The 13949-nt window shown below is 38.1% G+C and overlaps 1 long non-coding RNA gene across 3 annotated transcripts in view; it reads right to left on the reverse strand.

Moving 5' to 3' along the window:
* Positions 1 to 9428, reverse strand: part of LOC119704513 — a 69545-nt gene extending 60117 nt beyond the window's left edge. For 2 of the 3 annotated variants that reach the window (XR_005257982.1, XR_005257984.1), the window contains exon 1: positions 9336 to 9428. This is a non-coding gene — a long non-coding RNA (uncharacterized LOC119704513). The remainder of the gene's footprint in view (positions 1 to 9335) is intronic. The other variant, XR_005257983.1, reaches the window with a different exon arrangement.
* Positions 9429 to 13949: the final 4521 nt, after the last annotated feature.

Below are 13949 nucleotides of genomic sequence, written 5' to 3' on the forward strand. Positions count from 1 at the left end.
CAAAGTTTCACTTTATGCGCATTGTAGGAGAAGATACAATATTTCAAGAAAGACCTCTTTCAGTCTCTTCTGTCATGGCAGCTTCACTTTTTTTTTTTGGAGTACTTAAGTGGTCCTTAAGAGCCAAGCCTGTTCTTTAATATAAGGCATAGGTCATATGAGGCATAACAAATAGGCTCTTTTTTGTTCTCTAGTACCTACTCATAAAATGTGGAGAATTTTGCAAAGCACTTTAGCATGCACCTCTGCTAGCTGCCAGAATATAGAATTAGAGACTTAGTCGTTAGGATACTTGCATCTGGATTTCAGTCCCTACTTAAAGACTACTTGCTAATCTACACAGAGTTAAGTTACTTCCAGATAGCCTAAAGTTTGGATATACTCTGACACTGGGAAATGCAGTATTGAGTCTCATGAGGCTGAATTAGATACTGAACTTTTTCCCCTTGTGTCTGTCCACTGCCTGAAAATGGAAAGCTTTTGATTTCAAATTTATGGTTTTCATGTCCTTTGGTTTTATTTCAAGTATTTTAGGTTCAATATTATTGCCAGAAAAAATGGAAAGAAATATACTGGATAAGATTTTGCTCAGACAAAAAGAAAGGGATGTAAGTCATCCTACATGAGTTTTCTTCTTAGCCTTATGATTTTACAATAAACTAAATAACAAGTTACTATCAAGTAGAATAACTACTTGAATCTCTTCTCTGTATTACAAAAACGTTTTTTCTGCCCCTGCTCACTTGAAAAAAAAACAAAATCGGAGAGAGTCTAATATCTATTTTATGCCATGAAGGTATCTCATCATAGCAGAACAAAATTCAGCTTTAGGAGTATGACAACTTTCTGCTCTCTGTAAACTAGTCTGGCACCACAATGAGAAAACAGAGCTAGAAAATTATGCATCCAGATGCATACTGTAATGTTCACAATACTCCTGGTGCTATATTTTGGATTGTGTTTTGAATATTTTTTGATGATATTCAGTACTTCCAAAGATTCAGATTTGAAATATCTAATATAAATTGTTTTTTATGTGGATGTTGTGATATGGTTTATGGAGCTAATAAGATTTTATTGGCAAGTGGATTTATTACAGATCTAAATACTTGTGTGTGGTATATTCGGGCCATGCTGTCTTTCTCTTCTGTCTATCAAATCTATAAATAACAAAGGGAATGATTACTATTCAAGCTTGAAAAATGTTTTTCCAATGGCTTGCCTTGGAATTTCAGCCAGATTGAAATGGATGTGTTAAGTAGGTGGGACAAAGGGCAAAAACATTAATCACCAGCCAACAAAATAATAACACCACCAACACTGAAGAAAAAAAAAAAGAGAGAGTGGGGATCTCATTTCAGGAGCTATATTCATAACAAAATCTGAGAAAGGAGACACTGGAGAATCTGGAGAATTATACCCATTCAATTTCTCTTTAGGGGTTTAAACACCCATGTGTTGAAAGACTCCTATCAACACAGAACTATTAAGATTATAAAGCTGCATTTTTATGAGAATTTTTTTTAACTTAATGTCTTTCCATCTTTATTTAGTTATGTTTGCAGATGAATCTCCTAATTCAGTATCATATTTTCAGTTTAAAGAAAATAATTTCTTCAGCAGCATGATTGAAAAGATAGAAAACTCATTGAATCTGTTATAGGTTATTGCTGGTCAGTGTCTTTGTTCACTTGGATCTTTCTTTTCGAATTCGTAACTTTAAAAAAATGCAAATGTTTTTTGGGGGTTTTATCATATTTAAAAATAGCACAGCGCAGACATAAAAGAACAAAGCAGCCTCACTTTCACAGACACAGTTTAGGATGTAATCAAACAGCAAGCTCTAAAGGAACACCTGCACTGAAACCTTGCCCACCTCCTCCTACTTATTCTTCACTGGCAGCTAGCCTGATCTGGCCTGCCAGCTCCCATCCGCAAGCAAGGACAGCTGCGAGAAAGAAAGCTCATCTTCATCAAAACACTCTTTGAAGCTCTTCTGAGGATAAACATTCTTCATTTATTAACAGCTTAATGCTTTGATAAAAGCTCACTTTGTTAAGTAGTTTGCCTTTCAAGAACTGCCCACATAGATATTTGCATGACATTCATAAGGACTTTAGGACAACGTGGGATTGCCGGAAATATTGTCGAGGACATAGAAATAAAAACAGACACCATATTCCTACTAGAAAAAGCGAGGAAAAATCAAAGGAAACTTATGTTCAGCAGGCTCTACCATTTTCTGATTTATCATAGTCCTGTATGAAAGTGCTGTTATGTATAATGCTAAAAAGCTGTTTGCTTGATTTTGAGGAAATAAATGCAAAGGAAAGTTTAACAGGGTGTATGCAGTTATACCTATAAGAAAGCAAAAATGCAATTAGGATTTCAAACCCAGCACTACTTATCATAACAGTCACTTGCACATACTGGGATAAAAATAAGCAAAACAAAAATCACTGCCTTGTCATAAGTCATGTAACTGGTTCAAGTACTAAGTTCCCCCAGCTGCAGCACCAAGTGACTAAAACTCAGCATGATATGAATTCACAAATAAAAAAATCTTAAATGTTATAAATCACTGTTATATCTTTACACAGTTGCCTTTAAAGTACTGCTGCATGACAGCCCAGTGAGACTATTCAACTGGATGAACTAAATCTTTTGCTTTCGCTTGTTAGATTATTATTCCTTTCTATTCCAAGCTGGTTAAAAAAGTGAAAGTACTAAGCACTGAGGAATATAATTGAAAGTCCACTATAAGAACAGAGAAAACGGTTAAAAAAAAATCTATTGAAATGATAACTTTAGCTTTTTTTTTTTTCAGGTTTTGTGCTGCTTTAGTGTGTAGTTCTGAGCTTCATATTAAGTATTTTCCTACAATTCCATAGGAAGTCAGTGAAATTAGGGACACAAAGATCACTAAGCACTGGAGCATCTTTCACATTAGGGAAGGCTGAGACAACTGAAACTCTTGCCTGGAGAAATAAAGTTTCAGTGGGTGGGATATGTCTTATTGACATACGTGAATTCCCAGAAGGGAGGTGAAGAAAAGGAAGCCAGATTGAAAACAATCTGGTGCACAGTTCAGGACCAGAGGCAATGGGCACACAATGAAACACAGGACATTTCCTCTGAACATCAGGCAACACTTATTTCTTCCTCTGAGGGTGACTGAGCACTGACACGGGTTACCCAGAGAGGTGGTGAAGCTTCCATCCTTGGATGCAAAATCCAAGTGAGCATGATCCAGAGAAACTTCCTCTTGTTGACTTTAACTTGAGTAGAGCCTTGGACTAAATGATCTTAATAAGTGACTTGCAGATTCAGCCATCCTGCAGTCCTGTGTTATGCCTCCTGGTTTGAGGACAGTGGATAAGGGCCAGAAAATGCTATTGATTCACCCATAATAAAAAATATTAATGGACTGAGTATGCAAAGAACTTGTTCCTGGGTGTTAGCATTTCTTGAGGATGAGCATAAATCACTTTATGGCATTCATATGTGTGATAAATAAGAACCTATTTTTAGCTATAGTTTATTTAATTAATGAAAACTGTCCTATATTTTAAAAGAAATAAGTTTATTTGAAGAGATTGCTACAGAAAACCTCATACAAAGAAAACAGTTTACGACATAAGATATTCAAGATGAGATATTTTAAAATTATGTTGATGACATTATTCTTATCCATCCTAATGAACATGTTGCTGACAATTTCTTGTTAAATCACATTTTTTAAAGTATGTTAGTAATGCTTATTTTCTTCTACTGAGTAAAATTAGATTGATAGGTAATAGACAATAAAATTAATATTTTACCCTCTATGCTTCCCTACCCAAACCTCCCATATTCAAGTTTTGTATATATGGAAAAATATGATCTACTTGGAAAAGTTTCACCAGATTTACTTAGTTCCATGGATAGTAAATATGGCTAATGTCTGAGATGCTAATACTCCTCATAATAAACATTGGGGTTGCAATAAACATGAATATGAATAAAGGTTAAGTTTAACAGACTGAATATTTTTTGAGGAAATAAACCCTAAACATTTATTTCAAGGAAGGATTTCTTTACTTTTTTCATTTCAAAATATAAATAATAATGAAACACTGATTTTCAATATTACTACTATTACTCACAAAAAAAAAAAAAAAAACCAAACCAACAAACACTTTGTTTTATCTCCTAAAAGATACCCTCCCTGGGAAAATATTATAGACTGTCTTTTCATTCCCAGAAGGAAACAACATAGTTAATTTATAGCTTTCACTCTCAAAATAAGAAATTCTGTTCATTCAGCATTTACACAGCTTTTATGTCTACTACAGATGGAACAGAACTCTACCAGTAATTTAGCACACTACTCATATTTTGTTAATGTTAGTTTTGGCAGGGGTTCAGGGTGTTTCATACACCTAGGAAGAAAAATAAAGCTACTGAAATCATTTACATGATAACAAAAATCAAATATCTCTTTCCAGTGTGAAAAAAATCTTGATAATGTCTCAGTCTTAATGCATTTTTCCCTAGAACTAGTCAACATTTCTCACTAAAACAATACTTTAACATTCTTTAAAATCATGTGGCCTTTTTTTGTCACATTTTTTTATATTACAAGAACTGTTGCAATTCAAAATTAACAATTCTGCTGTCAGTTGCTTTGGGGATGAGCTGGAAATATTTAGTTGTGTGGGTCAACAATTACACTGTCAGCTAGAACCATGTTCAAGGAGCGCACATTTACACAACTGCAGCAAGGCAATATGCTCCCTCTGTTTCAGTAGTGAACATTTAATGGAAGAGCAATGTGCACGTTTTCTTTTTAGGAGACAACAGAGTAAGTCAAATGGAAATCACCAATGAGGAAAAAGATCCAGAAGCATTTCAGCGATTTCCTTTGGCTTCTCAAAGCTTTCCAGAGGGATCTGGAAGTGTGGAGATAGTAGGAAGGATTGGAGTTCAATAATCTCTTCTTTCACCAAGTATTTCACAGAGTGTAAACTATATTTTCTGTGATAGGGCAGTAAACCGTAACAAGTTTGTGATACTAAAAGTACCTTCTATGAAATAAAATATAAAATTATTATAATAATTGCAATGATTATTACTTCTTTTTGGTTTTGTTTTGGTGTTTTTTTGTTTTTTTTTTTAACTGAATGACAGAATATAAGTAAATTTTGTGCTGGTACAGCTCAGGATTACAAGGCAATGCAAGGAGAGGAAAGGAGAAAACAAAAAAATACATAGCAACAGTAAATTCAGAGCAGGGAAACAAAGAATGTGTCCTTCAAATGAGAGTTTTTAGTGATTTTTAACACTTCATGGGGCTAATTATTAAGATAAAAATTGACAAATTCTATCATATTTAGCAGGCATATGAAGAGTAGTTTGAAGCAAGACTTGCAGATATATGTAATCACATGCTGATGATCCTCTCTGAGCCTTGACTTTAAAGAGACATTCTCTTTGAGTAAGGTTTCCTGCTAGTGATTGACGTGAAAGAATTTTGATTTTTAAGGCACAGAAAAGATACAAAAAATAAAAAATGAGTGATGGATGGATAACCAAAAAAGAATTATTCATGAAGCAGTTAGAGAGAATGTTCAGTACTCGGTAGCATTACATTTTCTTTTGACACATAACCTGAATCTACAGGGCAATGTGTTGGTTTTGCATCATGGAAGTGATGTCCTAGGAGAAGCTGCTAGCAGTTTCTTCTGTGTATGACAAAAAGCTCATCAGTAATTAGCTTTGAGAATTGACAATCTGTTAAACTACTGAGAAAGCTGATACGCTTTTGTGAACACACGTTAAAAATGAAAAATCTTGGGAATTCTGCCTCTTTTTTTTTTCTTTTTTTTTTTTTTTCCCCTAGCTCGAGAGTAGGTAGCCCAACCAGCCTGGCCCCCTGTCTCAGCCAGGCCGGGCCAGGTGGGCTCTGGCATGGGGGCAGGCCCCATCAGCTGCTGGGCAGGTGCAGGGGGGACCACAGGGCTGAGGCCAGGCTGGACTGTGCTGCAGCTGCTAACATCTGGCCGCTACTAAACCCTGCCCGCTGCCAGCCCAGGCTGAGCTGGAACCTGCTGGGTTCCATGAGCAGCTGGGACTGGGCCGGCTCAACTGAGATTCTGCCGCCATTAGGGTTTGCCCACAGCTACCAGGCAGGGAGAGGAGAAGCCATCGGCCTCCTCCTCGGTGCGCTGGCTGCTGAGCTCTAGCCTGGATGCTGAGATCTTATCCACCCTCCTCAGCCCAGCCACAGTTCTCACAGGTCTTGCCGCAAGCTACTGAGCCTGGCTAAAGTCACGTGGCTATCTGCAGGCCCGAGCGAGATATTGACTCTTAGTGTTTTAATCCTCCTTTGAGTGAGGGAAAAGGACAAAGTGCAGGTATAAAGAGGTGCAACGTAAGGATATCGAAGTCATTAAAGAGGAAGTCAAGTTCTAGATGGGAGGGATTAGTGGATGCCTTGATCTTGGGGCTGAAATCTTCTTGGTAAAGCTATGGAGAAGAATATAATTGATGCATCAAACTTTTTTCCCTATAACTCGTTTAAAGAATATAGGGGGAGGAATTTTTTAAACCTGTGCTGAAGCAGGCAAATGAAATAGCTGTATATTTATTAAGAAGTTTGAATAGAGAGAGAGAAGGGTAATGAAAACCCTGTGGACCCAGGGAGAGAAGACCTTTGTTCCCAGAGGTGAAGATGATCTCAAAGAAAAATAAAGAGAACCTCAGCTTTTGAACAGCTCATCCTTAAAACAGTACCCCATAACTTGACATGGCCCATAAACACAGCTGTGGGAAAAGCTGTGAAAAATGGGAGGGACTTCACAATTGCAGATTTTTCTGAGCAGCTGCTATTCATGAAAATTAGAAACCATGAGAGAACTGTTTTCTTGTGGAGAAGTCTCCATAAATTTACTAGAGGGGCTCCTCTCCCTAAGTAAACTGAAGAAAGACAATTCTATAGGTAATGAAGCAACTGAATTGTTTCTTTACGTTGTAAGAAAGAAAAGGTTGTAGGGGAAGGAGGGATGTCCTAAAGGTTTTATTCTGATTCCTATTATTCTTTCTTTTAGTTACTGGTAAAAAGCTTTCATTATATCATTTGAAAGATTTGAACCTGCTTTGCCTTCCTCCTAATCCTACCTCACAGCAAGAAATAAGTATATTCTAGTGGGTGCACTGACATTTGGCCAGCACTGAAACCTACCACATGAATTGGTGCATTAGCCAAGAAATCTCAAATTGGTGAACCTAAACCACTACAGCTAAGAATATTGCTTGAGTTGCCAATGCAACAACATAAACTAGTTGAAATGATTTCTTATTAGATTTGTCCCTGAATACAAAATTTTTCAAATCACAAAGTGTTATGAGAAAGAGCTTGCTTTCTCTCATTTCATTTTTTATTCTTATGGTAGGTTTCTTCAGTTCAAATTCAATAGAAAACCTGGTGATTTTGTAATTGATCAACAATTTTACTGGAAGTATACCAATTATTGCATAAACACACATACAAGTGATGGATTTAGTTTCTGAAACTGTTTATGCAAAGCCAGCTTTAGTTCAGGGACAGTTAACTTCAATCTACTGACAGCCTCTTTTTACATACCAGTTTCATCAATAGTCAGCTGCTTTCATCCACTTTTCTCTCTATTGCCTATACTTGCTCCTCTGTGATGCATCTTGATCCCTCTTTTTCCTTCCTTTTGACTTTTCCTCTAAGCACTCCACAATGTTACAAAAGTGACCACAATACCCTTAAACTGTTCCATAATAACATTTGCACAATTACCAGGTATTTTCCCCCTGCAACCAAAATAAACCCTGTCTCCTTATTTCAGTAGCACACTTCAGATTGCAAGGCTTTCTGGAGGCTGCAGGTTTGCTTGCCTCAGTGGGTATTGTACCAAGGCAAAAAGCTGCTCAGTTTTTTACAGACAAAGGAATTGCTGATTTGGGTGCCACAGGCCTCACCAGATTACAAGGTTTTTCTCTGCCCATCACTGCTCTTTTTGTCTCCCTGGGTCTCTCCGTGTGCTGTGACTAGCCCTTAGTGTAATCTTGCAGTATGACAGAAGAATCTGATTGTAGGAGATCAGCCTGAGGTGGAGGATTGTCAACACTGGAAAATGCCTATAATCCTGGTGCATGAAAGAACAGTTGTCAAACACGTTGTCAAAAATTTGGTATCAACCCATAAAAAATGCATGATCAAAGACCTTAAAGAGTCTATTTTCACAACATATTCCACCAAGTTAAGCTACAGTAAAGACCACATTCTCTCCACAACAAATTTCTTAAAGGGCAAGAAGTGTAAAAGATAGGTCACATTCCACTAAGGGGAGCTGTGGGAAGTTCTTTTTAAAAAGGTTGTTCTAGGACAGAATTAAGCCAAACCAGGCAAATATTATATCTGAGAACTATTTATCTGTAATGAAAAGTGTGTTGCCTACTAAAGAAGAACAGAAAAGGCAGAAAAGGGGAAAGGAAAAAGAAAGAGAGGGGAGACAGAGAGAAAAAGCAGGCCTTACCACCAGAAGGCCAGAGAGTGCTGTCAACATCCGTCTGGCAGGGGGTGTGTGCGCACTGACTGCTGGGGAGGGGTGGCTGCACAGGCACATTTCCTGTGGCGACAGCCAGGCAAACACCAGGTGGGTGACTGGGCATTGGGCAGGAGGTGCAGAACCTTGGACAAGGTCGCAGCAGAGATCACCGTGGTGGGTTGGATCAGGGAAGCAGGGCTGGAAGCAGGTGGCCTAGGCAGAACAGGGCAGGCAGGGATGAAGCAGGTAGGGGGTTTGGCAGGAACACAGGGACAAAGAACAGGTGGAGACTGGAAGAGCGGAGAGAGATGAAGTGGTACGGCAGGACACAGGCTAGGCAGGAGGCTCAGACATGGTCAGCAGGTATCCAGCCAAGTGTCCAGTATCATCCAGCAAGAGGATGAGCAAGTGAGGGCAAGCAAAAAGCTTCCAGTGAGGACAAAAGCCCAGCAGCTTGTTACACAGTTACTTTTATACCCCCCAACTCCTCCTCAGGTGTGCTCACTGTCAGAAGACTATTGGCCAGCCAAATGTTTGACTGCAGCTCATTGGTGGAGACCTCTTTGCCACCCAATCAGAGAAACTTTCTAGAGGGCAGAGTGTCCTCAGTGGTCTCCTACTTACTGCCTATTCCATGTGTGCAGGGTTGCTGTTTCGCCTTGGGCCGGTGCTGCCAGGCTACCTCTTGCTCCGGGAGCGTCTCCTCCACGGCGCCGTCTGGTACCACCCTCAGCCCACCTTCCACCCAAGCCCGGATGTAATATAAAAAAGCCTCACCTCAGAATGAAGAGCAGGAGGGCTTCTTGCATGCTTAATCCAGAGAGGTTCATTGAGAGAGGAAATGAAGAGTAGCAGGGACACAACCTTCTCTGAAGGGGAGCTGAGTAAAAAAGCCCTGGGGTCCGGGTATATAAACTCAGGGAGGTAGGCGGGGTTTGGGGAGGAGCTAGGGCGGGGTGACACAACATGAACCAATAGGGAAAGGAGGTAGGAGTGGTTCCAACCTTTGGACCAATGGGGAACAGGGAACCAAGGAACCTTCTAGAACAGGGGCGGGGGGAGTGGGTGACTGACACGGTGACTGACACGGTGATTGACATGGGAGCTTGCATAACACACATGTTGTCTCCCAAGGCCTTCCCAAGCTTTCTTCTTTCAGGCTGCCTCCCACACATGTGGGATGTGAAATGTCCATCAGGCAAAGTGTCCCTCAAGACAGGGCTTTCCTGCATCTTCTCCTACCTGCGTACTGCATGTGGCATGTGTGCAGCCCCTCCACTGCATACCTCTGGTCAAACAATGTTGAGACAAAAATAAAAATTAAATTGATTCCTCACAATACATCTTCCTGATCTTTTGGGCTCAGCTGACCACACAGATATGTCTTAATTTCTTCTTATTATCATGAGTCTTGATCCAGCATCAGACTGCTTCCAAAGGCAAATTTAGATGATAACCTTATCTTTGTCAGTAACAGAATTCTGTAAGAAAAATGTTTGAAAGCGGTGAGGTTTGGGTGATGGTAGCATGAAAAACTGTTCAATTGTACTTTATTTCATCAAAAATCTAAAGAGAAATTTTTAATCCCTCACATTCTCTGACATGAATACTTAGTTTGGATATAGTCATGCACAAAGGTGAAAGGTAAATTTTATGATTCATCGTTAGAATAGACGTTTTCTATAATAAGATTAATAAGCAAACAATTGATGGGAATATATTAAGCACATTATAGCAAGTCCATGAAATAAAAACAATTCCTCTACATGAAAAAACCAAACAAACCCAGCCCAAAAACAATCCCTGAATTAAGAAAAATCCCCTATACCAAAAAGAAAAACACCTCAACCCATTCCAAAACCAAAACCTTACAGTGTTTTCAAGATTTGCCAGCAGTATGAGGTTCAATAAGGCAAAATGTCAAGTCCCACACTTGGGTGACTGTGGGAAGAGATGGGATGGAGTTGAGCTGCGGGCTGTGGCATGTGCCCACAGAATGCCATGGCAGCACAAAGGAGCACACGTGGTGGCACAAAGGAGCACAGGGTGGCACAAAAGAGCGCATGGCAGCAGAGAGAGGCTGTCTCCACCTGACCTTCGGGGAGGAGGTGCCATGTGGCAGAGCCCTACAGAGAGGAGCCTGCCAGAAGCTGACAGAGGGGTGAGCAGCACATGATCACTTCATAAAAGGACATTTAGAAGATGTATCGCTGATGTGGCAACATGGGATAGGTCACGTAGTGAGAATTATCATGTAGGGAAATACTGTGCCTTGAAAAAGTGCGTAAAACCAGTTTGTTTCTTTGAGTAAAGGATTCAGATTCCCTCCCGGTCTGAGTCTGTGTCACGGTCACGCACAAGTGACAACAACCCTGGGCAGTGCTACAGGCTGGGACAGAGTGGGTGGAAAGCTGCCGTGGAAAAGGACCTGGGGGGAGCTGATCGCAACCTGCTGAATATCAGCCAGCATGTGGCCAAGAGGGCCAATGGCATCTTGGCTTCTATCAAGAATATTTTGGCCAGCAGGACTAGGGCAGTTTTCATCCCTCTCTACTTGGCACTGGTGAGGCCACACCTCGAGTCCTGTGTTCAGTTTTGAGCTTCTTACTACAACAAAGACATTGAGGTGGTGGATCATGTCCAGAGAAGAGCATTGGAGCTAGTAAAGGGTCTGGAACAACTGAGGTAGCCAGAGTTTTCTATTGTGGAGAAAAAGAGGCTGTGGACAGACCTTATCACACTTTCTGAAAGGAGTTTGTAGTGAGATAGGTGTCAGTGGAAAAGCGACAGTTTGAGAGGAAATGCCCTTGAGTTGCAGACCAGAGGCAGTTTAGATTAGATATTAGGAATTTTTTATATTTCATGCAAAGGGCTGTAAAACATTGGAACAGACTGCCCATGAAAGTGTGGGAGTCATCAGGCCCGGAAATATTCAGAAAGCATAGGGGTAAGACACCCGAGGACATGTTTTAATGAACATGATGGTGGTGCCTGGTTGATGCTTGGACTTGATGATCTCAGAGGTCTCTTTCAATCTTAACCAATCCATGATTCTATAAAAACTGAATCTTTTTGAGACTTAGATTTCCTTTATGCACACTCCTATTATGTGTGCATGCAGAGAGTAGCTTTCCTAAAGGAGAGAGATTTTAAACAAAAACAAGAGCTGCCAAGTATACTGCATTAAAGTATATAGTAAAAATGTAGATATCGAAATATTCAAAATTGTATTCATCATATTTATTATTGCCTTAAACCAGAGGTCAAAGCCTGGTATGTTTGCATTAATTGAATTTTTAGCTTAAAAATTTTCTTCCTTCATTATTTTTTAGCTCAATTTCTTTGATTTTTTTTAAACTTTCTTATATAACTGAAATTGCATTTGCCAAAAAATCTCTCATGAATATAGGAAAAAACCCTACACATTTTGTTATCTATGAAAAATACACTGTAAAACTAGAATTGGAATAAACGACAGAAAGAGCAAAAATAAAGAGGTCAGCATTATAATGATTGCAGTAGTATTTATGTTCTTTTCTCACTTCACTAAAGTATTGCAAAGACCATTCATTTATTTTCTTTCATAAAAAATTTAATGGTCAGCGTTTAAAATGAATTAGATTATGGCTTACAAACTGTCTAATCTTGATATTAAACAAAAAAATCAATTCATCCCTTTTCCTTCTTGCTGTTTATTTTTGTATACAAGGCAATGGGGAGAACTGACTAGACCAGACAAGAAAGTAAAATAGTGATAAAAAGATATCAATTTATAATTCATTTAAGAGGATTCTTTTTCACTCTTTTTCACTCTATTCTTTGGCATACATGATGAACGATTAGTTTGTGACCTTCATTCACATTAGACAGAGCACGTAGATGTTCAAGGAAGAGCAAAGAAGAAAAATCATAGCATGACCACCAATAAATTTTATTAATTTATTTCTTATATGATCTTGGAAATCTCTTCAAAATCACTGCAATATGTACTCAAATTGAAATATTTCCATTCCAAGTTTTTCAGGCTTTTGGATGCCCCAAGTCACTCTTGTCACTCTCGGAATTTCTTCATATTCTTCTATAACTCAAATGTTCTTTTTTCTAACAAATCAGGCCACCTAAAAATGTTATCTGTCAGGAAATTACAAAAAGTCAACTTCCATTTTCTAAATGCACATCTAATAACATATTTATGTGGGAAGATATTAAATTAATTAGACTTGCACTATTTCTCTATCATTCAATATGTGAAATAAAAAAATCTACAGTAACATCTGTTACTTGGGAACTGTGTTTGTATAGTGAAGTAGAAATGGAAAACTGTTGAAAAAATATTTAAAACATATTTTCTTCACAGACATGACTTGTAGCGTCTTAATAATTGTTTGAAAAGTCAAATAAAATGAAATTTTATTGCAATTGAAAAAAAAAGATGACAAAATATTCTTTATAGCGTTAAGAAATTATGAATATAAAAATAATAAAATACAGATTTTGATAATGTCACCACATTTGACTTATCTTGCATGAAAAGGTCAGAGTCAGAGTAATTTGTAAGATTCAAATGAAGTCTCAAGACATATAGGGCAGAAAATTCACTCGTTTTTTGGTTATATTAAAAGGTTACTCATTCATAGGCAGAAAATGTATCTTTAACTTTGACATGTTGAGTGCACTATCACAAGACGTGTTCATAACTGTAGTTGCTCTTTTAACCAGTAAATTTTCTGGATATAAAGGGTAGATCAATGATATAAAGAAGATTGTTAAATAGTTCCAATATTAAAGAAATAGTTTTATAAACAAAACAAATTAAACCAAACGCACACACACAAAAGCCAAAAACCCCACCAAATAAAACAACAACCCCCCCCAAAATAAAAACCAAACAAAAACAAAACAAAACAAACAAAAATCAAAAAAACAAACAAATAAAAACCAACAAAACAAAACCCAAACCAAAACACAGAATGATTTTTTTGGCCTTTAAAACTCCTATTTATGAAAGTGGTGAATTTATTCTTACCTACATCTAGTAAACTATATAAGAACTGGAAAGAAGGTGGAACTACTTATTCCATCATGCAATCCAACTATCACTAGTATAAAGGGCTTCAAATTAGTCATCCATTTACTGAGTTATGTGAAACAAGCAGACCAAATGCCATTCTTCATGTCAAAACCAAGTCACAAAAGCACAGTCCCACTAATAAAAATAGGCTTTTCTACCGGGGTCAAGAATTTGGGAAAGTAAATTAATAAGAAAATTCAAGTTGTGGAAAGCACAAATTATGCTTAATATAAATTATTTTAGAAATAAAGAATTTATAAATAATTGAATCACTTATAGTAAGGTTAATTTAGCAGGAAATGTTAAGCTGGACATTAAAA

Source organism: Motacilla alba, chromosome 1, assembly GCF_015832195.1.
Source record: "Motacilla alba alba isolate MOTALB_02 chromosome 1, Motacilla_alba_V1.0_pri, whole genome shotgun sequence".
Taxonomy (NCBI): domain Eukaryota; kingdom Metazoa; phylum Chordata; class Aves; order Passeriformes; family Motacillidae; genus Motacilla; species Motacilla alba.